Source organism: Cibotium barometz, chromosome 44 (assembly GCF_041138505.1).
Source record: "Cibotium barometz isolate CiBa-2024 chromosome 44, ASM4113850v1, whole genome shotgun sequence".
Classification (NCBI taxonomy): Eukaryota; Viridiplantae; Streptophyta; class Polypodiopsida; order Cyatheales; family Cibotiaceae; genus Cibotium; species Cibotium barometz.
Window position 1 is genome coordinate 28122819 of NC_141089.1, and position 23856 is coordinate 28146674.

General features: G+C 46.3%; 1 long non-coding RNA gene across 1 annotated transcript in view; it reads right to left on the bottom strand.

Annotated features, from left to right (window-relative positions):
* Window positions 1-27: 27 nt before the first annotated feature.
* Window positions 28-23856, bottom strand: part of LOC147613152 (uncharacterized) — a 30363-nt gene continuing 6534 nt past the window's right edge. The window contains exons 2-3 of the long non-coding RNA XR_015263416.1: window positions 15778-15828; window positions 28-78 (exon numbers count right to left, since the gene is read on the bottom strand). This is a non-coding gene — a long non-coding RNA (uncharacterized LOC147613152). The remainder of the gene's footprint in view (window positions 79-15777; window positions 15829-23856) is intronic.

Genomic DNA, 23856 nt, shown 5'->3' on the forward strand with positions numbered 1-23856 from the left:
ATTGAAAGTAAGTCTGCTTGGTTGGGATTAAGTCATAAACATACCAAAATTGGCAGCACCAATCAAACAATGGAACACCTGCAATCATGAAACAACCAGTTAGTGCAAAATGATGGCAAATAAAGCAAGGTAGTTAGAAATGTTAGGTATGGTACATACTATATGTGTATGGTAGGAGTACAAAAAGTACTGATTAGGATAAGATGTCTTGTAAACTGATGTCAGGTGGGCAGCTTAGAACGACAAAGACCTGGTCTGGAAGTGGGTAGTGGGCCGGTCAGGTGCGACAGGCAACTCACCGCCCATAGGTCAGCAGCGACCTGCAAGGGTCCACGGTGCGCAAGGTAGGAGGAGGCAGCACAAAGATTGGAGCAGCGACCTGCAAAGGGTCCACGGTGCGCAAGGTAGGAGTACTCCAGCCAAAAAAGAAAATGTTTTGCATCTTTTCTAGACATAGAGATTAATTGTCAATGTGTGAAAGTCATGACGGATGAAACATGGTCAATTTGTGAAAACCATGATAGACCATCTATCATGGCTTTCACATATTTTAAGTCTCTCATGGTTCACTTCTTTGAAAATGGCATGTCTACCCTTTAATTTAAGAATCAAGTATGAAATCCCACGTATGGAATTTCTCCAAGGTTTGAACCATACTTATTTCATAGTTCCAGACTCATACACGTATGTCGTATGGTTGCCATATGAAAAAACTATGACCAGAGTGATGGATTTAGGATAGTTTGAGGGCTTGCCAGGAGATTTCATTCGAATGTGAAATCCTACTTTGGGTGGGAACTATAGGAATTTGAACAATTCCCTTCTCCAAGCTTTGTGCTACTGCCTCCTCCTACCTTGCTCACCGTGGACCCTTGCAGGTCGCTGCTCCAATCTTTGTGCTACTGCCTCTGAAAAGTTTTTCCATATGTGACCATACCCATACGGGTATGGAAGTATGGAATATTTTCCATACGAGTATGATAAAAACTATGACTCTGGTTGGCACATCCACAGAAGTATTTGAGACAAATTGCAAGCTGGCCTCATCAGCACACACAAGTCTGCACAAACAGCTCATTAAGTCCCATAGCACAGCCTCGTTGGCCTACAAACATCACAGCATGATTTGCCTCATGGTGACATGGCTGCCTAGTTGACTCAAACATTTCTTGGCCGATTTTTTGATTGATTTTCTTCTCCATCCTGCCAAAGCAGTATCAAGCATAATTGAGGGAAACGGGGAAACGGATACGGAAACAGAAATTTCCAAGAGAGCCGAAACGGAAACGGAAACGGAAACAGAAACGGAAACACAACGTCAGAAAGGAGGGCTAAGGGAGGGAAGGGATTGAAAGTTCGTGATTGTTTGTACGCACATGTGATCCCATTATGACATGAATTTTATGGTTTATAAGAATAAAAGGGGAATAAAATGGATATCAGTTGTTGTAGTGTGAAATTTTCTTACTAGTTCATGTTGATTTGGGTGGAAAGATCTCTAAAACATGTGATGTTGCGGGAAACGGCAAGCTGAAACGTTTCCCGTGTTAGCTGAAAGGTTTTGGGCAGCTGTTTTGGGGTTTACTGAAACGTTTCAGTGATTGGAATGCGTTTTAGTCCCCTACCTACCCCAAAACGCGTTTCGGCCTTCAAAAACAGCCGTTTCAAGCTATTTCCCATAACTATGGTATCAAGAGCTCCTAAAAGTTTTTTTTCCTTTTTTTCTTTTTCCCGAGAAAGTGATCCTTCCTTTGGTTACCAAGCAAAACAGCCATAATCGCTAATTACAAACTCATCTCCATGGAGGGAAGCGAGAGTCAAGAAACATAAAAAGGAGGGAAGGATGCTCTTGTCCTCTAACTGGCCGCTTTGGGAGGAGAAGGCTATCTCATACAATGGGGGGGGAAGGGGGAACACAGGTGGGCTGACCACCACGTGACACCAAATCCTTAGAAAGGCCTCGCAGCGATTCTGCATAAGGTCTGAGCACCCTGGAGCTTCCCCCATTGTCCACGTGATATCCAGCTAGATTCTCCGGGTGGACTCTACTAGCAAGGTGAGGGTGGCAGGTGCCCTCCATGGCCTCGCTTCAAACCTCTCCAAATGTGGCACGCAACAATATTGTTGCAAATCTCCCATCTCTAGCTCAGATTGGGAACCAATGATTAGTGAATGCAGTTGGAACTGGCACTGCAAAAAACCGAAGATGAGAGGCATGTAGAGCAAGTCCCCCATCCTTCTTGAACACATGGCATCTTCCAAATCTTAACATTGCACGTTTCCCTGGGAATATTATACTCTGAAAGAAGTTGTAGTTTCTGGAGAGTTTCAATTATAGAATAGTTTCCAATCCTTTAAGTGTAGTAGGAGATTCACCTTTGGTTTCTTTTTTCCACTGAGATGCCCTATCACACACAACAAGGATAGAAAATGAATACTCACTCATTGCTATTTTATTCAAAGCACCCTCTCATGTTAGCTTACCTTTTTGTATTTAGAAGTGGCTCCAAGGACCAGGAGCCTCGCCATACACTTGTCTGTCAGAGGAGATTATGCATTATTCTACACTAGGGGAAGTATTTCTTATGGGCGACTTCAATGCCCACACACAGAGCAGACAGTGTGAGGTGTATGACTGATGACATGGAGATCCTCCACCCTGTGGACCCACGGCAATCTCGGCCTCACTAGCCCAAGCAACTGTGTCCAAACATGATTAGCAACTAGGCAATGCATAAATAAATGGCAGCTACTCTCTGGGCAAGTGGTGCAGAAAACACAAAGGCCTACTGCAAGTTTCCTCCGGCACAATTGATCTCGTGTAGGCAAACCTCCCACCAAACGAAGACTTTCCCTTGAAAAGGGATCTTGGAATGCCAAACACCCATCAATGTATGTGTCACGTGCACCCTGCATTGGGGTACACAGTGACACACTGGCATGATCATCAATGCAACATTTGTACAGAAGTAGAACCTTTTCTAGGATTATTTGTCGTATGCCATGACCCCATTGTGAGCCCTCAGTCTAGGGACAGTTAGGCACGAGCTATGTAGGTCAGTCTCTCTGAGCTTTAGAGGTCAGTCAGATGTCAGTCCTCTTAACCCACTTGGAAACATCATCATTCACAAGCATATAGTTGCCAGCCATAGTAGTAGTTGCATGTAGGCATTTTAGGTCTCATTGCACATAGAAGGAGGGAAGCCCCAAGGCAGCCCAACATGGGCTACCCTTGCAAGGGGGATCCAAGGCCCTTTTCCATTCAGTTAGCCAGCCCATGTGGCTTTGGCCATGCAGCCAGCCCATGAGGCTTGAGGTCCAGTCGGCCAGCAGCCCCACAGCAGCCGACTGGGCATGGTTGCAGTTGTGGACTTTACATAGCACCCGACAGCACCTAACCAGGCATTACAGCAGCTGACTGATCATCTAAGTCAGTTGTGGGACTTTTTCATCAGCCGACAGCCCTCTATAGGAGGCAGCCAACTGCAGCCAGGAGGTGGTATAAAATCATGACCTCAGTTCCACATCCCATATTCAGGTATTCAGCAAAGTACATACAATTTGCAGCATCCAGTCAACTCAATGCTAAGGAAGGAAGCTCCTCTTCACACTCAGCCAGCATATGTGCAGTGCTACAGCTATTTGGACTTGCATCAGTGGACAAGGAGAGTCTTCAGTAGAGCCTCGGACTAGGTGGATACTCAGCCGGCGTACGGTCTTCCTCGTCCTTGCGTTGGGCATTCATATCACTTGTACTTAGCATTGTACAACATTTCTCCAAAGAATAATATAAGCAAATACTCCTACTTGCAAGGGGGGCCCTTTGTTAGTAGTCGTCTCCTGTCTGTATAGTGAGGGCCTTTGTTGTGCGTGTGTGCCCGCCCAAGAGCTTTTCTCATTTTTTCCCATTTTTCCATGTTTTCCCTATTTTTTTCTGGTCGTGGGGCAGTCTTGTGCTGGCTGACTGGTGATTTTTCCTAGTCGACTGCATTTTTTGCTGGTCGTGGGCATATCTGCTGATGTTGGGTGCTTTTAGGCTGGCCGATCAGCACTAGAGGGTGGTATAACTACCACCCTCGGTCCCTTACTTCCTCTTGTACCAGATCTTTGTGTATATAGGATAGTTTATACAACTTCTCTCTCTCTACACTTCTGAGTTTTGTTCTCCACAGCATTTGTCTCATTTTTCCGTTGTGCATTCCGACATGGTATCAGAGCCCCACGTGGCTTGAAGCTTGGAGACAGTGGGAGCTTGAGGGTTTACTGATTTTTGGTGCTGAGTGGAGATTTCTTGGGCTGTTCGGGACTTCGAGATCGGGTAGAAGGCGGCCATCACCGTTGGACAGCCACCTTGCATATTATTTGCAGCCTCTTCTTCATTTTTTTCCCACCCACCCTCCCTTCACAAGACCTTGTGAACCCTTGAGATGGCAGATTTGCTTGAGATGGCTCAGAAGCACGTGAAGATCCCCACTCTCCCCACATTCCCGGTGGATCGATAGTTGGACGGGACCAACTACAGCATTTGGAAGGTAATGATGGAGTCTGACTTAGAGTCTTATGACTTGGCTGATTTCATTGTGGTTGTTCCACGGCCGGAGTTGAAGGACAGGGAGCTTTTACCCTCTACTCGAAAAGAACGGGAGGCTCAGGCACAGTTGTGGGATCGTGTCAATGCCCGTGTGTGTTCATTCATCTTCCTTAATTGCACACCGTCAAACATATGAGCTGGCCAAAGGGACTTGGCAGCATTTGGCTTCTCTGTATAACAGGGTATCACCCATGAAGCAGATTTCCTTGGAAGTGCAGATGCGGGTGATGAATCTTGCAAAGTCTTCGACGATGGGGGAGCACATCAACAAGTTGCAAGCTCTTCAGCAGGAGGTTCTTCATGCTGGGAAGGAGATATCTTTAGAGGACATGGCCATCACTTTGCTGTTTGATATGACCTCTCAGTATTCAGCTCTTTACTCCTCTTTGATCACCAGTGGGAGGCTCAGCACCATCACATGGGAGGAGCTTGTGCCTATGGTCTTGGACCAGGAAGAGAGTTTTACGAACCCTGCACATGGCGGAGGTTCTGAGGCCATGACTAGCCAGCGGTCGAAAGGCCGTAACAACAACACCAATAAGGGCAAAGGGAAGTCTTCTAAGAAGCCGCCTGATTCAGAGCATGATGCTTTGAAGGCCGAGCGGACCTATAACAATTGTGGCGTGAAAGGCCGGGCAGACCTATAACAATTGTGGCGAGAAAGGCCACTATTGGAGGAAATGTCCTAAGCGGAGTACCGAGAAGAGTGCTGATTCTTCAATTGCAGCTGCCAAGACTCCAGCTTTTGTGCACTTGGAGATTATGGACACAAATGCTTCATCTTCTTCGGTCAGGGATACTCGAGAGTGGATTCTCGATAGTGGTGCTTCCAGGCACATGACTCTTTCCCGAGAGTTATTACAGGATCTTAAATGGCAGTCAGGTCACAATTTCATTGGCGCGACAATTTCACTATCCCGATTCACAGTGAGGGCAGGATGGAGATTATTCCTGATGGCAAAGGGGAGAAGCATTCCTCTTGTGTTCTTTACGTCCCAACACTTGGTTTTCATCTTTTGTCAGTGCATGAGGTTTGCAAGACTGGCTTCCGGGTGGAGTTTGATGAGCATTTTGTTGCTCTACGAGACAAAGCAACAGGCCAGGTTGTATGGGAAGGTGGAGTGGAGAATGGTATCTACAAACTCTCAGCACTCTCTTCTCTGAAAGGCACTCTGACAGGCACTCTGATTGAATTTCAGCCCATGATTTACTTCTCACCCGCAGCCACTTTTGCCTTACATGATTCCAAAGTGTTTTGCATTTCTGTAATGTCTTTTTCGCAGTCAGCCATACATGTCTTCAAGGTGCCTTTGTACGATGCAACCGTTGTGCCAATCTCCCAGATCATGTCATCCTTCCATTTCTGCATCTCTTTTTTCATTTCCGTGTGCATCAAAGCTTGGGCTAATTCCATCTCAACCCGTACTTGGGCTTGTGTTTCTCCCTTCAATTGGGCATATATCTCTTTCTTCAGCGTTTCGTATGATGACCATAACTTTAGCTTCCTTTAGAGGATAGAGGCTTGCTGACAAGGAGAATGAGCTTTCACCAATCTTTTGTGGGATGTGCAACAAACAATGATGAAGCTGCAGCTGAAGCACTCTCGACACAGGTCATTAGTTTACCTGCACCTCATAATACCAGGCCTGAACTACTTGAGGTTCAAGCTCAAACCCTCATATGGATGGGACAGCTTCTTCACAAAGAAGATGGTAGTAGTACTGAATATTTTGAAATCTCATATGGAGAAAGAAAGAAAGATATATTAAGCGTCTACTAAAGATGCAATGGTCCTATGAGACCAAAGTGATACAATAATGTCCATGGCATATCTCATCATGGAATGGAAAATAAAACAGAAAGAAAACATAAATATAGCTATCTCACTAGGGTGATACAAAATTGTCCATGGAAACTCATCATGGAATACTAAGAACAAAAAAACATGGGAGCAACATCAGCTCCGAGTAGATGGTATACCACTCTCCAAAATGTCAAGCATGGGTTGACGAGTATGGCCGAGAGGTCTCCCTTAGCTATGTCACGTAAAAGGTAGCTCGATGGCGGTGGAGCATGTCCTGGATCTGGAGCTGATGAGATGATCTTGGCGGGTGGGGGGGTCGAGGGCATCGGACACGCTGGAGTGCAGAGGCTCCGTCCGAGGTAACTCCTCTCGGGCGAGGTAGGTCTAGAGCAGCTTGTGGAGGGTCCACACGATCCACTATGTCGGTGTCCTCCACCTTCCGGTTCCAGAAGAAACTGGTGATGGTTGGCTGCCGAGGGAGGGGGCGGGGTGGCTGGGGCTTGTGTCTCAAGAAGGCATCCCTGTGTCTGTGGAGCTCAAGCAAGAAGAGGAGAGAGAGAGAAATGAAATGAAATGTTATATTAACGTCTTCAAAAGGCAAAAGTGACCTATGAGACCAAAGTTACAACCATGTGACATCTGATACACTATCTGGAAAAGAAAAGAAAGGACTGAAGGTAAGTATCTAGCCCTACAATACATCAGTAGGGAGCATCCGGAAGCAGCAACTAGGGAGAGTGGGAAGCTAATGCTACTAGTCAAAATGGGGTACATGAGTACATGGATACATGAGTACAAAAGTGACAGTGAGTACAACAGTATATGGCTGGAGTGGTAATCATCCTAGGAGCTCTAGCATGGGTCTCCGCCGGATGGCTTGGATATCTACCATAGTGAGATGCCTGGTCGGACGAGCCCGATGCAGTGTCCACAATGGCATACATATACTACAACAAACCACAAATGTATACATGTGCCGTGAAAAACACGATTAGCTGACACCTGTAAGAGCTGCAAGTGCTCAAATCCCAGCAAAATCAAAGGTAAATGGGTCAAATGCTGCAAAAATGGGCTCAATGTAGAAAAGCCCCAATTTTTAGGCAGCCAATTAGACCTAATCTGAACGGGCACCTATAAATCTGCTAAAGTGTCCAAATGTGCAATTGTCACCTGTACCAAATGCTGTAATGCCCAAAAATTGGGGGAAATGCCCCAATGTCAAGTGAATGTGCGTGTAACACCCAAAATGCTTGCAAATCTCTATGATAAGACCTGCAAATATTGTCAATTTCCGCAAAATGCCCAAATTTCTAGTGCATTGATGCACTAGATATGATGAAATCAATGCCAATGTGTGCCAATATTGCAATTTCAGGCTCAATGGTGAAAAGCCCCAAAATTCATGCAGCCAATTTTCTAATTGTTTTAGCAAATTCTGAATTTTTGAAAAAATTGCAGAAATAACAGTTAAATATTGAACTGTTGATGCTCTGAATCCTCCGGTGTAGGCACCGTCTCTGATGTAAGGATCCGCGAACCCTCGGGCGTCTGGATATGCCCAACTGGATAGCTCTCTCAACTAGAGTCCCACGGGGTGCCCACCGTTGGGCTGTCGGCTGTGTGTCCTCCCAGGTAGTCCCTCTAAAGAAGTCAGTAATCTGTCTCTGTGTGGACTCCCTGCCAGTCAGGCGTCTGCTCCTCATAATGGACTCTCTGAGCCTGCAGATCTCCAGGAGATAAAAACCCAAGCATCGCTGATCACAATAGTCCATGACTCTAGCCAATGGTCCAAATCCCTCTTTGAAAAGACAATGGTAGCGCCCTCGAATCTCATAATATGTTGTGCAGCGACAGATGTAGTGCTCCTCCGTTTCTCGCTCTATCCAACAAATCTAACATATCCTGTCCCCTTGAGGTATGCCTCTAAATCTGCCTGTCTCTATCTGATGTGAAGAGGTGCGGATTTGCCCAATGGCGCACCTCAATCCATGAGACAGATGGGTATCCATGTAGCTCGGTCTAAGTATAAAGCCATCCTCAGTGGTGGGGAGAAGATGGTCTCTATAGAAAGCCATCTTCGTCCCTAACTCCTGTGAGGACTCTAGCCATGTCCTCCTAGTGTCCGATTGAATGAGGTCCTGTCTGATGACTCTACTAATCTCAGAATGTGTCAAGGTGAGAGAGGGTGCCTCTAGAGAGTACTGGAAGGGTGGAAGTCTGTCTAAGCTGAACCTGTGGAGCTTAAACCAGGATGCTATCTGCGCATACCAACATGAAGTGTCTCCCTCCATGGCTAGCTGATGAGAGGACTCTAAAGCAAGTTGTGCATACCGGTGTCGGGGAAGCTTCCAGGTGCTATGAATGAAGGACACTGAGCTGGCAAGAGCCTCGACTACGATCGGTGGTGCTCCCATCTCGGCTCGGATAATCTCATGGGGTACCGAGGCCTTAGCCCGAATCATCCTGGAGATCATGGACACAAGTGGTCTCTCCATCGATCTCCATCCATCGTATGTGCGTCCTGATCGACTGTGACGATCTAGGCTAGGCCCCCAGATCTGTACTCCATATAGCATAGCCGATTTAACCAATGTGTCAAAAAGCCACAGCTTAGTGTGTGGGTCCTGAAACTGTACCTGTGAGCACATCCTCTCTAGACCTCCTAGTGCTGCATATCCTCTAGTCAATCTGGCCTCTGCTGCCCCCCTCATGGAAAATGTGGGCCCAGTGAACACCACTCCAAGATATGTGTATGAGTCAACATACTCCACTGTCTCCTGCCCATATGTGAAAATAGGCGCTGATCTCCAGACCCACTGAGCTGTAGTGTTAAACACCATAACCTTGGTCTTACCAAGGTTAACTGAGAGCCCACTGTCCTGTGCATAAGCATGTAAAGTATCCAAGTGCCTCTGCATACCCTCTGGTGAGTCTGCTATAAGCACAATATCATCAACATATAAGAGCAGAGGTATCCAAGTGCCAGCCAACTGGGCTCCTCTATCCCCTCCTGTCCCAATATAATCAGAGATCTCATCAATGTATGGTCCAAATAGAGTCGGAGAGAGCGGGCAGCCCTGTTTCACCCCTATAAGAGAGTGTACTAGCTGGGAGAGACCCTCTGAAGTCCGCACCTGCCCAACTACTGTCTCATAAAGTGCCATAATACCCCAAATGAGCTCACACAGAACCCCCAAGTCTTGCAGCTTGCGCATCAGTCTAGCTTTGGGCACTGTGTCAAAGGCCTTGCGGAAATCCACAAAGCCACAGTAGATCCTCCTCCCATGTGCTCTGCCCTCCTCAATGATAGCCCTGAGGGTAAAGATATGATCCAAAGTAGAGAATCTCCTCCTGAAACCGGCCTGTCCCTAAGCTCGGACCCCTTGTCTCTCTGCCCATCTGCTCAACTCATGCTCAAGAGTAGAGGCATATAGCTTGGCCAGCAAGTGACCAATCATAATGGTGCGGTAGTTAGTCGGCAGGCTCGGATCTCCAGACTTGAGTACCGGCACAATTGTGGAAGTACTCCAAGTCCCAGGAAACCCCTCACACATGGCTCTATTAAACATGAGAGCTAGCAAGTCTGCAATCATATCTCTAGCATGTATGAAATGCTCGGCTACAATGCCCTCATGATCCTGTGCCCTCCCTGTATGCAATCTGTTGATGGTCCTCCTAACCATCTTTGCTGTGAAGAAGGTAGAAGTGGGTGGACAAGGCTCTGGAGGGTTCGGTAGTGGTGGCTGCTCTGGTACTGTGTAGAGGGAGGCTGCATACTCGCCCCATGTATTTGGAGAGGTAATGGCCGGAGGCGGGGGGTGCACTCTAAGCAATCTCCAGGCCTCCCCAAAATCCTGACTCAAAAACAACTGATAGATGTCTCTCTCCAACCGAGCTAAGAATGCTCTCTTCTTCCGCCGAATGAGGGATCGGAAGATGATGCGTGACTGTGTATATGTAGTAACACCTGTGGTCACCTCTCTCTGTAGCCGGGCTCTGAGCTCCCTACAGTCATCATCATACCAACTATTCTGGGGCATGCTCCCAGGACGTGGTCGTACTGTGGGCTGCGTGTGTGGGAAGGCCGTCGCTGCAGCTGTATGTAAAGCCTCTGTCAGGATCTGTGTGAGCTCTGCTAATGGCCTCTGTGGATCCTCTACACTCAACAAGCTGTAGATCTCTGCAGTGTATACTCCATCAGTCTCTCTACAGAAGGTATATCTCGTGTGATAGGAGGACTGCCCAACCTCGCGGGTACTGTAGTGGAAATCCACCGTAAAGGAGAGAAGTGCATGATCCACCGTAACTCCGATGGGCTTGGGGCCAATCGCAAAATCCTAGATACTCGGGATGAAGGTTGGCCAATCGCAATCGCATGTCATGGGACATATAAACACTCAGGTAGCCTATATGCTAGATGAATCCATCCTCAATGAGTGTGAGGAGGTGATCTCTATAGAAGTGCATCTTTGTTGGGAGCTCCGACGGTGTGATCCATGTGCAGTGGGTGTAGAGGCAGAAAGAAAGAAAGAAAGATATATTAACATCTACAAGAGGCCAAAGTGGCCTATGAGACAAAAGTACCAATGCATCCAAAACTCAAGGAAACTAAATGTCCGAAGTAGAAAATGAAAAGCATAAACTAAAAAACAACTAGCTATAACATGTGGCCAAAGAGGAACTAGTGGCCTGATACAACTGCCAGAAAAAGGCATATCTGATAAAAGTGTGGGATTGGAAAAATGGTGGGAAGCGGCTGAGATAGACTCATCCCATAATGTCTCGCATAGGTCAATCCAGCATAGACAAGCTGAAGTGCCGAGGTCGTGCCGCACGACATCGTGCCAATATCGCATGTATAATCTAATAATGTCTCGGCTGGGGCTGGGGCCGCAGCCCAGCGGGTCGTGGACGTCGTGCTCTACATAGCTCTCCAGCTTTGTCTAGGGTAACTCCTCGAGGTGGCTGTGTGGGCCCAGTCGACTCGTGGCAGAAAATGAAATGAAATGATATATTAACGTCTCTAAGAGGCCATGATGGCCTATGAGACCAAAACTAAGAGTACATCTAAATTGGTGTCTCATCAAAGAGGACAACCAAATGAAACTGAAAAGTACAATAAACTGACTATCTTACAGTTATAAGAACTGTAAGTAAGACTCCTAGATGATTCTGAGTAGAAAATACTGAAAAATGCAGAGAGAGAGAGAGAGAGAGAGAGAGAGAGAGAGAGAGAGAGAGAGAGAAGGAAAGAAAGAAAGATATATTAAGCGTCTACTAATGACCCAATGGGCCTATGAGACCAAAGTGATACAATAATGTCCATGGCATATCTCATCATGGAATGGAGAATAAAACTGAAAACATAAACATAGCTATCTCACTTGGGTGATACAAAAACTGTCCATGGAAACTCATCATGGAAATACTAAGAACATAGAGACATGAGAGCAGCATCAGCTCCGAGTAGATGAGCAGCATCAGCTCCGAGAGAGAGAGAGAGAGAGAGAGAGAGAGAAAGAAAGAAAGATTTTATTAACGTCTTCCAAAAGTAATACAATGGTACCATGGATATATTGAGCCATGCAAAACTGAAAGAAAAAGTAAAATGAAAACATCTGACAGTACATGTGATCAATAGATGATCCTGTGTAGAGTGAGATATGTTGTGATCAGCTAATGACGATACTCGCCTCGGCTAGAACCGATCTGATAGTGGAGTGAATGTCAGGCCTCTGTGATGGGAGCGTGTCATGTCGGCGGAGAACCTCACGAATCTCTCTGTGTGGTGGAGGCTCTTCATGCTCTGGGTCAGTGACATCTGGCTTGCAAAATGGATCGACCTCTCTCGTTAAGAACTCCTCCGAGGCGTGGAGCTGGAGCGTGGGTACGGGTGGTGGGCTCGGATGTCGTAGTAGAGGAACTGTTGTGGGTAGTGGATTCCAATGTGGATGTGTGTGCCACAAAGAAATCTGTGATGGCTCTCTGTGAGGTGTCCTCTCGGAGCTGGGGCTGTCTCTCAGCATGATGCCTCAACCCTACATCCCTATGTCATCTGAGCTCCATCAAGTACATGCCCAAGAACCTCTGATCCTCAAACTATATCACCCGTGTGAGTGGTTTGAATCCCTCTCGGAAGAGGCAGTGGAATCTCCCCCCGTATCTCATAGTAAGCCGGGCAACTGAACATATAATTACTCCTCCTATGATGCATATTGTGCATGTCTTCTCCTCATGTGGGATATCCTCAGCTCTGCCAGTCTCTACTCTGAGGTGCTAGGAGGATACCCTGAGCTGGCCGATCGTGATATGCATAGCATGTGACATGTGTATCTGTATGTATCCCAGGATCTCAAAGAAGCCATGCTCAGAGAGTCTCAAGAAGTGATCTCTGTAGAACTCACACTTCTTACCAATCTCGGACAGAGACACCCATGTCTGGTGTACGTGCAGCCCGAGTAGATCTAACCGGATGATCCGGTTGATCTCCTGACGTAAGAGATGAAGGTATGGGGAATCCAAGCTATACTGAAACGGAAAGAGAGAATCCATAAGTATGCCATGTGCATGAAACCACTCGACTACCTCAGAGTACCATGCATGTGTCGGTAATGGTGGTGCCCGTGTCACTGAGGAGGGTAGTCCAGCTCATCTCAATCGCTCCCTCTCCCTCTCGCCGTATAATTGCATAGAGGACTGTAGTGCTAGTCATGGGAGGCGATCTCTGTCAAGCGTGTATACATGCTCAATATAAGTGACAGTCTGAAAAAGGGCATCTGTAACCAGTGCCGCCACCCCAAACTCTGTATGTAGAATGTCATGTGGTACAGATGGCTTACTCCTGATCATGCGTGACAACATCATCACCTCTAGCCTCTCTATCCTCCTCTAGTGATCCTTCCCTAGGCCTGGCCCCCAAAGGGCTGCACCATCAATACGGGCTAGGGAGGCGTGCCCCCTCGCAAGTTGGTGAGTGGCAGCTGTGGTCATGCAAAACAAAGGGCCTGTAAAAGTGACTCCTAGATACACATACTTCTGCACAATCTCCATTGGGGCATCTCTGTGTATGAAAGAAAATCGTGAGGCGACTGCATAAGATGTGTTGAAGACCATAACCTTGGTTTTGCCCAAATTGACGCCCAAATTGACCGTAAGGTCTCTTTCCCTGCAAAATCTGTCCAATGCATTTAAATGTTTTTGTAAACCCTTGGCTGAATCTGAGATCAAGACAATGTCATTAGCATATAGCAATATGGGTACTACTATCGACAAGTGCTTCAGACACTGATATGTCTTGCATTGCATCTGACAGACAGAATGCATCATGGTATTTTGATAGTGGTGCTTCGAGCCACATCACTTCATGCAAAGATGTATTTCAGCACTTGGTTAGCCAATGGTGAACCTCTACCTCCGAAACTATCCACAAATACTGCGATCTCATCAATGCATAGGCCAAATAGTGTAGGTGAGAGTGGGCAGCCCTGCTTAATCCCAATAGTGCCACATATATCATCAGAGGTCCCACACCGGGTGCACGTACTCGGCCGAATACTGCCTCATATAGTGCCATCACACCCCATATCATCTCATGTGAGAACTGGAGCTCCTGCAAGCGTCCTATCAGATGAGATCGAGGGACGGAGTCAAAGGCTTTGCGGAAATCCACAAAGCAGCAATACACATGTCTCTTTGAGGACCTCACCTCGTCTATGATAGCCCATAAAGTAAAGATATGGTCCAGTGTGGAGACGTTTCTCCTAAAGCCTGCCTGGCCTGATGCTCTGTTTCCCATCCTCTTTGCCATAGAGAGAGAAATGAAATGATATATTAACGTCTCTAAGAGGCCATAGTGGCCTATGAGACCAAAACTGAGAGTACATCTGAAGTTGGTGTCTCATCAAAGAGAACAAGACTAAAAAGTACAATAAAAAGATTGTCCTACAGTTATAAGAACAAAACTGCAAGACTCCGAGATGATACTGAGTAGAAAATACTGGAAAATACTGGAAAATGTATATCAGGTAGATCCATGTATGCTGATCAGTTGAATTGTTGCCCTCTCCTTAGATCAAGTATCTCCGCCATGGAGCTGTCTAGAATGGAGAGGTCGTAGAAGCGAGGTAGGCGCCTCTCATGCCGAGCAATAATGGCTCTGATCTAGCGATGGTGAGGATGCCGTGGTCGGGATCTTGGTGGGCGTGGCCGACAAGCACGACATAAGATAACTGCTCTATCAGTGGTGATTCCCTAGGAGCGTGGTCGGTGCCCTGATGGCCCAATGGAGGAGGTATCAGGAGGTGTGTGGGCTGGGTTGCTGGTGCTGGTGCTGGTGCTGGTGCCAAAGAAATCTGCCAGGGTCCTCTGTCTAGGTACATCATGGCTCGGCCTCCTGTCTGCCAAGAGGGTCTCTCTGTGTCTCCTGAGCTCAAGTAGAAACAATCCGAGGCATCTCTGATCCTCAAACTCCATGACCCTGCGTAACGGCCCAAAACCCTCTCGGAAGAGGCAGTGATATCTCCCTCGGATCTCATAATAGACTATACATCAGCAAATGTTGTGTTCCTCTGTCTCTACCTCCTGGTAGCATAGCTGACAAATGCGGTCATCCACGATCTGATGCACATATCGCCCTGTCTCAATCCGCAGCTTCTCAAAGGGGAGAAGGTTGGCGAAGGCCGGTATGGAAGCCCAATCACTTTCCTAGCTTCTTGGGTACGTTTATGCGTGTACCGGTCTTGGGCAAACACGGAAGGAAGTGGACTTATTACTTGGGGTGTTTCATTTGGTATCGAAGCTTTACCCTTATAAGATTGTGAAGCTTTAATTATCAATGTTAAAACACTTATGAGAGAGTATAAGCTTTGTGAGTAACCTTGACTTGAAAAGGCTTAGAACAGAGGAGTAGCTATTCACGTTTAATAGAGAGTTTACGATGCTTCTTTCCAGTTGGAGGTCCAACACACTGCTGGGTACAGCCTATATGGTCATGGTTGAGACTGTCAGCCTAAACTTGCAGTAATTTTTGTACTTAGACTCGCTTCATGCAGGGGACATGCATTTTTTATGACATTGGAAGCTGTATAATGGGCTAAAAGAGAAAAAAACTTCTTGCTTTCACAACTTGACTTTGAGAAGGCGTATGACAAGGTAGTATCCACAACACTTTGTAGTAATCTTCTCTTCGAAACAAAACATGGCAAAGCGTGACTGCTACTCTTGCAAAGCATAGACATAGCATGAAGAGAATGAAAATTTAAAAAAACTACACCTCTACAGTAAAAACACATGAAATAAACATGCATTGCTATAGAAGTGAACAAGCCTAGAATCTTCAATAGATTGAAAGACTTGTGGAACTTCATGAAGCATGTTGACTCACCTTTTGACGATTACAACCTAAATTGTGACTCCGTAGATAAAGCCTCGATAGCTGCAATAATCATAAACATAAAATTGAGAATTTTGACCTCTCCACAAACACCCCCCCACGCCCATCCCAAAGTTTAAAAAAAACACAAAAAAACTTCATCACATACTATCATTGCCATACCCATGGAAAGGACCCAAAAAACCAAAAAACTTACCCCACCACAAAAAGGCAAATTTGACCATTAAATCTCTTCAATGAATGTGTCAAAGCATACACAACCTTCCTAGACTTCACATATGCTGGCCAAGTGAACCATCCTATGAAAGCAATTGTGTCACACACATTTTTCGGGACATAAGTATAGATTGGATGTGTTGGATATCAATGCTCCACCCTCATATTGTAATGTCCGGGTTCTGGCTAGCTCATGTATGTACAACCCGCATTATGAAGACTAACCATGGTTGAGTAGACCAAGCGCCCAATGTCCTAGTATCCAGATGGGCTGGTGTCATTGTCTAGTCAAGACCTGACACTTCAGTGGTTTCGGACCACCTGGCCAGCTCTTCAAGCTGAGCTCTACGCCTGTGCCCAACACCATAAGTGGGCAAAACATGCCCAACACCGGTCTGCATGAACTACTGGGGACATTCTGGAGATTAGTCCGTGTGAGTCAGAGGACTGTCAGGAATGAGTCCGGACAGGAGTCAAGAGAACCTACTGCTATTCATAGTGCAAGAAAGACTTGCCTATGTGAACTACAGTACTCATCTGCATGCCCACGACAGTGCATAAAAGAAAGCTCACAATATTAAAGTGCATTGACATACAAATTATACTCCGGACATCACACAGATAGAACTCAATACGCAGATAGTCGAAATCCATTCAGTAATTAACGACAACAGTTTATTCTAGAACACACAATCTAACCACTATTTTCTATTTAAGTGACATCAGACCGTTGTAGCCATAATTCATCACATTCTCCTTACAAGACCCATCTCATTAGGGCGACATGTCCTCTCCTCAGTACAGTACTCACTCCTATGAACTAGAGTTAACCATTCCCTCTGCTTTCCTATGAACTCCCTTTTTGTCCATATCCGCTCATCTGGGTATTACCCATTGGAAAGGTGGTTACAATGAAAGACTGCCGGCTCATGATGAGTCCGTTACAGGTGAGGTAACTACACATCAGTTTGCGGTGAACTGTGGGGTTGTTTACCCGTCAACACCCGGAGGATGCTGCACCAGCAATCGGCCCACTCACTTGACTTCGAAGACTTAAGAAATCCAGAAAGCCTTCCAGAAGCACTAATGTCCGATCTCATCCTTTCTTGCTCGAGTTGGGTGGTGCATTGATGCCTGCCAAATACAAACTCTATCTTCTTGCGTGGATTGTACTTGGGCCGTACTCTCTTCGGTACCTGTTTTTTTTTTCTGGGAAAAAGATCTTCTATTAGTTAATGAAAGACAGCCACAAAGTGCTAGATACAACTACGAAGGGCTAGATACAAATTTGCCTCATATAAGGGCGGGAATCATATGATCATAAGGGAAGAGACACTTCTCCTCCGGCTGGCCGCTCTGTCAAGAGAAGGCTATCTCATACAGGGGGAGGGGGGGGGAAACAACCACACAATGGGTCGATAATGCCAAGTAATGCCAAGTGGGGTCACCACCTCTATCTATGAGGAGTGGGCCAGGCCGCTTCTACATGCGATCAGAACCTCCCCGTAGCTTCCCCCATTGACCGCGGAGGGTGTGGATGATGTCGAGCCAAATGCTCCTGATGGACTTAGCAGGTGGAGTGTGGGTACCCTCGATGGCCTCGTTGCATCTAGGGCACCAAATGTGTCAGGCTGCGATGCTACTGCAAATCTCCCATCTCTGGCATGAGCTTGTGTCACGTGGACAACCAATCGGTGTACAAGTGACATGGCATTCTTAGCACTCATAAGCATTAAGCAGAGCATTAAGCATGGCATTAATCCAGCATTTACAGCAGTAGATCACATTATGTGCAATGTAAGGGACTGGTACAACACCTACAGGCATCATAAGCATTTTGGGCATGTAGTATTTTGCAGGTTGCGGCCTAGCAACCAACCGACAGCATGTGAACCAGTCGACTAGGTATTATCACCAGTCGTGGGAATTATCAAAATTATCAAGCAGCCGACAGCATTTTAAAGCATTTAATGAAGTCGTGGAGGTCCCAGATAACTGGCCGACAACAGTAGGTACAACTGACCAGCAACAACATATCATATATAAACAAAAGCGCATCATTCAGTTCAAGCATCTTCTCTTCTCAACGTTTCTGGCCTGAGGAGCAAGGGCAGCAATTCAGTCATAGTCAGCATTCAGATCAGCCTCCTGCCTCCTACATAGAGGAAAACCAGCATTCCAAGGGTGGACCTTAGCATTGGAGAAGGGAACATTCAGTCAGCATCAGCATTCAACATCTCTCTCTCTTCCCGAGATAGATATTCATCTAGGACAAGCATAGATCTATTTATAGATCTTCATTGTAACCATTCATTTAATATAGCTGCATTGCATTGACACCATTGTCTATAGTGAAGTTTAGTTAAGCCTAAGGTTGTTTTACTTCGATCAATCCCTCGCATGTCACATTGGTATTAGAGCTTTACAGGGTAAGCAGCCTTAGTTCATGTTCATTCCTTAAGTCATTCAGAAAAGCTATATATACCTAGATGAATCCAAGAACATGCCCAAATTCACCTTTTAGGAGCGTGCATGTTATATACTCATGGTAGTCAACCCACAAGACTATATAATTATCAAATCCATTATGCATAGTATGGACTAGATACTACGACATCCCCACTAACGTCATCAGTGCCCAATAGTAGTTGTAGAACACTGTATCAAGATATGCTCTCACACACGCACTCCTTAAGTCATTCAGAAAATTATTATGATAGTCACTTCCGCTCAGTTAAATCTAGTTCCCAAGATCTTGCAGGCCATCCTTAGGGTTATCCCCTTGGGCATGCATCAGTAGCCCATCCATCTGCATTCTTGCATAGCATATAGGGTTGCACATGGCTTGCATCACCATAGTAGTCATCCTAGCAGTCAGTCTAACACATGTTTTACCCATGAGTTTTTTGGGGAAGAATGACATCCATCATCAAAGAAGTAAATGGAGTTTTGAGCTTCAATTGGCAGCAGGGGGTTCTCTTCCACATAAGAAGATGGAAATTTGCTCCAACATCGCCTCAGGAGGTTCAGAGGTTCAAGAATGACGGAGATGGTGTGTGAAAGGATTCCATAGACAGGTCAGTTGGCGACTCACGTATTTCCAAGGAGATTTAGCAGCATTTGCTACGTAGTTCCCGTAGTGGAGAAGTCTTTGGCTCAAAGGATTCAACTCCTACAGCCAACCTCAGTCCCGATAGAAGAAGTCAGAATGGGGCAATGGTTTCAGTGGAGGGGGATCAACAGAGGAGTCGAAAGGTTGCCAAGTGTACCACCCAGCAACAGTTTCGCGCAGTGGGGAATGTCACGTGCACACCCAGTCGGTGTACAAGTGACATGGCATTCTTAGCACTCATAAGCATTAAGCATGGCATTAATCTATCATTTATAGCAGTAGATCATACCATGTGCAATGTAAGGGGCTGGTACATCACCTACAGGCATCGGAAGCATTTAGGGCATGTAGTATTTTGCAGGTTATAGCCTGGGAACCAGCTGACAGCATGTGAACCAGCCGACTAGGTATTATCACCAGTCGTAGGAATTATGAGGTAGCCGACAACATTTTAAAGCATTTTATGAAGTTGTGGAGATCCCATATAATTGGCCGGCAACAGTAGGTACAACCGACCAGCAGCAGCATATCATATATAAGCAAAAGCACATCATTCAGTTCAGGCACCTTCTCTTCTCAACGTTTCTGGCCTGAGGAGCAAGGGCAGCATTCATAGGCAACAATTCAGTCATAATCAGCATTCAGTTCAGCCTCTTGCCTCCTACATGGAGAAAAACCAGCATTCCAAGGGTGGACCTCAGCATTGGAGAAGGGAACATTCAATCAACATCAGCATTCAACATATCTCTCTCTTCCCGAGATAGATATTTGTCTAGGACAGGCATAGATCTATTTATAGATCTTCATTGTAACCATTCATTTAATATAGCTGCATTGCATTGCATTGACACTATTGTCTATCTCTCAAGTATAATTAAGTGAAGTTTAGTTAAGCCTAAAGTTGTTTTACTACGATCAATCCCCCACATGTCACAGCCTTGTTGCCACTGGTCAGTAGGTGGGGCTGTGACTAGTACTGCCGAAATACGATGGTGAGGGACTTGAAGGGCTAGCTCTTTGTCACGTGCACACCCATCAGGTGTACAAGTGACATGGCATCATCAAGCATCCATAAACATTAAGCAGGACATTTAAGCATTAATCCAAGTATTATTCAGGTATATATCAGCATAAGCATGTGTATGGGGCTGTTTTAGCACCAACATCAGTACATGAGGCATCATAAGCATTAGGGGCATTTATTAGCATCTGGTCAGGGCCTGTTGGAACCAGCCGACAGCAGTTAAGAGCATTTAATGAATATTTACCAGTCGTGGAGCATCAGACAAGCTGGCCGACAGCAGTAAACTGCCCGACCAGCAGCATTCAACCATATATAAGCCATCGCATCATAATCAGCATCGCAGATCAGCATATCTCATAGATCCCCTTCTTCTCATCGTTTCAGGCCTAAGGAGCAAGAGCATCACTCACAGATGCATTCAGCATTAAACAGCGGTCCATCTCAGTTTTCAGCATCTTCTCCTCAGCGTTTCCTTCTTAGGAAACAAGGAGAGCATCAGTTCGTCATCTTCCATCAGCGTATTCAGCATACAGACAGCATCAGATCCATCTCATCTCTCCTCAGCGTTTCTCATCCATGGAGCAAGGGAGAAGCAGATCAGCAGTTTAGCCAGCATATTCAGCACATAGTTCATCATTCCTACCTCCTACATAGAGGGAAGCCGGCATCGAAGGGTGGACCTCAACATTGGAGCAAGGAACAGTCATCATCATCAGCATTCAACCTACCCCTCTCATCTCGAGAAGGATCTTCATCTAGGACAGCATCATAGATCTATTTAGATCTCATTGTAGCCCATTCATCTAATATAGCTACATTGCATTGCATTGACACTAATTGTCTATCTCTTAAGCATCATTAAGTGAATTTTATCTTAGCCTAAGGTTGTGATTACTACGATCAATCCCTCACATGTCACATTGGTATCAGATCGTTAGAGGGTAACCAACGTTAGATCATTTTCATTCCAAAAGTCATTCAACAAGTCATCATGTTAGTCGCTTCTGGTTAGTCAAATCCAGTTCTCAAGATCTTGCAGGCCACCCTTAGGGTTTTTCCCTTAGGCATGTAGCAATAACCCATCCATTGCATTCTTGGACAGCATATAGGGTTGCACAAGCCTTGCATCAACATGTAGTCATCCTAGCAGTCAGTCCCGCATCTGCAAGGCATACATGTTTTACCCATGAGTTCTCCGGGAAAGAATGGCATCATCATCAAAGGAGTAAATGGAGTTTTGGGCTTCAACTGGCACCAAGGGGTTCTCTTCCACATAAGAAGACGGAAGTGGCTCCAACATCGCCTCAGGAGGTTCAGAGGTTTCGGAACGACAGAGATGGTGTGTGAAAGGATTCCACAGACAGGTCAAGGGTGACTTAGGTATTTCCAAACAGTTTTAGCAGCATTTGCCATTCAGTTCCCGCAGTAGACAAGTCTTTGGCTCAAAGGATTCAACTCCTACAGTCGACCTCAGTAGTCCCGACAGAAGAAGTTAGAAGGGGGCAGTGGTTTCAATGGAGAAGGATCAACAGAGGAGTCGAAAGGTTGCCAGGTGTACCACCGAGCAACAGTTTAACAGAGGGGAATGTCACGTGCACACCCATCAGGTGTACAAGTGACATGGCATCATCAAGCATCCATAAACATTAAGCAAGACATTTAAGCATTAATCCAAGTATTATTCAAGCATATATCACCATAAGCATGTGTATGGGGCTGTTTGAGCACCAACATCAGTACATGAGGCATCATAAGCATTAGGGGCATTTATTAGCATCAGGTTAGGGCCTGTTGGAACCAGCCGAAAGCCTGGTCAGTAGCCGACAGCAGTTAAGAGAATTTAATGAATATTTACCAGTCGTGGAGCATCAGACAGGTTGGCCGACAACAGTAAACTGCCCGACCAGCAGCATTCAACCATATATAAGCCATCGCATCATAATCAGCATCGCAGATCCGCATATCTCATAGATCCCCTTCTTCTCAGCATTTCAGGCCTGAGGAGCAAGAGCATCACTCATAGAAAGCATTCAGCATTAAACAGCAGTCCATCTCAGTTTTCAGTGTCCTCTCCTCAACATTTCCTTCTTAGGAAACAAGGAGAGCATCAGTTCGTCATCTTCCATCAGCGTATTCAGCATGCAGACAGCATCAGATCCATCTCATCTCTCCTCAGCGTTTCTCATCCTTGGAGCAAGGGAGAAGCAGATCAACAGTTTAGCCAGCATATTCAGCACATAGTTCATCATTCCTACCTCCTACATAGAGGGAAGCCGGCATCGAAGGGTGGACCTCATATTCAGCGCACGGTTCATCGTTCCTACCTCCTACATAGAGGGAAGCCGGCATCGAAGAGTGGACCTCAGCATTGGAGCAAGGAACAGTCCTCATCATCAGCATTCACCCTACCCCTCTCATCCTAACAAGAAGGATCTTCATCTAGGACAGCAGCATAGATCTATTTAGATCTCATTGTAACCCATTCATCTAATATAGTTGCATTGCATTGCATTGACACTAATTGTCTATCTCTTAAAGAGGCCCTGTGAGACTGCCAATGTGCTGCCCGTTGCCGGGGTACCATCAATCTCTGGCATCTGGATCCTGCGGCCTAGCCGCGCTGTGTATGCAAAGAAGGGGGCATCCAAAGTCTCCTCCTGATCCACGGGGTCATGCCAAGTCCACTCTCCCAAGTCCCACTGTAGGCGCGTGAGAGGTCGGCACTCCCATATCCATAGCCGCCAGAATCTCTCCCCGGTGGCCACCTTGGTCGGTGGTGGATCTATGTGCCACTCTCATGCCCGAAAACCAGTCACCCTCACTCTCTGCAAGGTGCAGCCATTGAAATGCTCTAAGGAAAGCTCGGATCTCTCTATCCAATAGAAAAAGTGAGCAAACAACCGCCCTCATCTGCTCCGTGGACCACCATGAGAATGCCATGTCTAGTCAACACACCTAGCCACACTAGCGGAGTCGAGTCACGGATAGGGGCCAGCCACTCTTGAGGGATAGCTAAGTCGATGTCGATGCTGAGCCTGGCTCTACCCCGGACCCCTGCCAGGCCTCTCTCCTGTGCCTCCCGGGGTAACTCTCATGTGCGATCCAATCTCCAAGGGACCTGGCTGGTCCTATGCTCAAGGCGCCCCATGATACATGAGGTCGGGTCCCTAACATGTGGCCACTGGGTAAACGGATCGAGTGGTTCTAGACCAAAGGCTGCCGAAGCCGCTCCTTTTGAGGCTGCTGGAGCTATTCGCCTAAGGGCCAGGTGGAGCAGAGGCGTAGTTGCTAGCTGTGGCAGTTGAAGAGGACTGGGCAGCTCATGGCAGCTAGGTAAACGGGTAGACAAAGGCAGAGTTGATCAGGGGCCGACGATGAGCTGGATATAGGTGCCTTTGTGGTGACATTTTTTTAGAGGGTGGCAGTGGCTCGCATAGAAGGAAGTACCGGCTTTGATACCAATTGATGGTAGGTACATGGCCATGGCTAGGGCATTGGACATAGAGAGAAAGAAAGAAAGAAAGAAAGATGTATTAACGTCTGCGAAAGGCCAAAGTGGCCTATGAGACCAAAACATAGTACACAGCTGATGGTGTCTCATCAAAAGTAAGACAAAAAGGACTAAAAAAGTCCTAAAACAATCCTAAACAGCTATGAAAGGAAAATACTCCTACTGATGTACAACAAAAGTGTATAATATCTACAACTAGCATAAGAC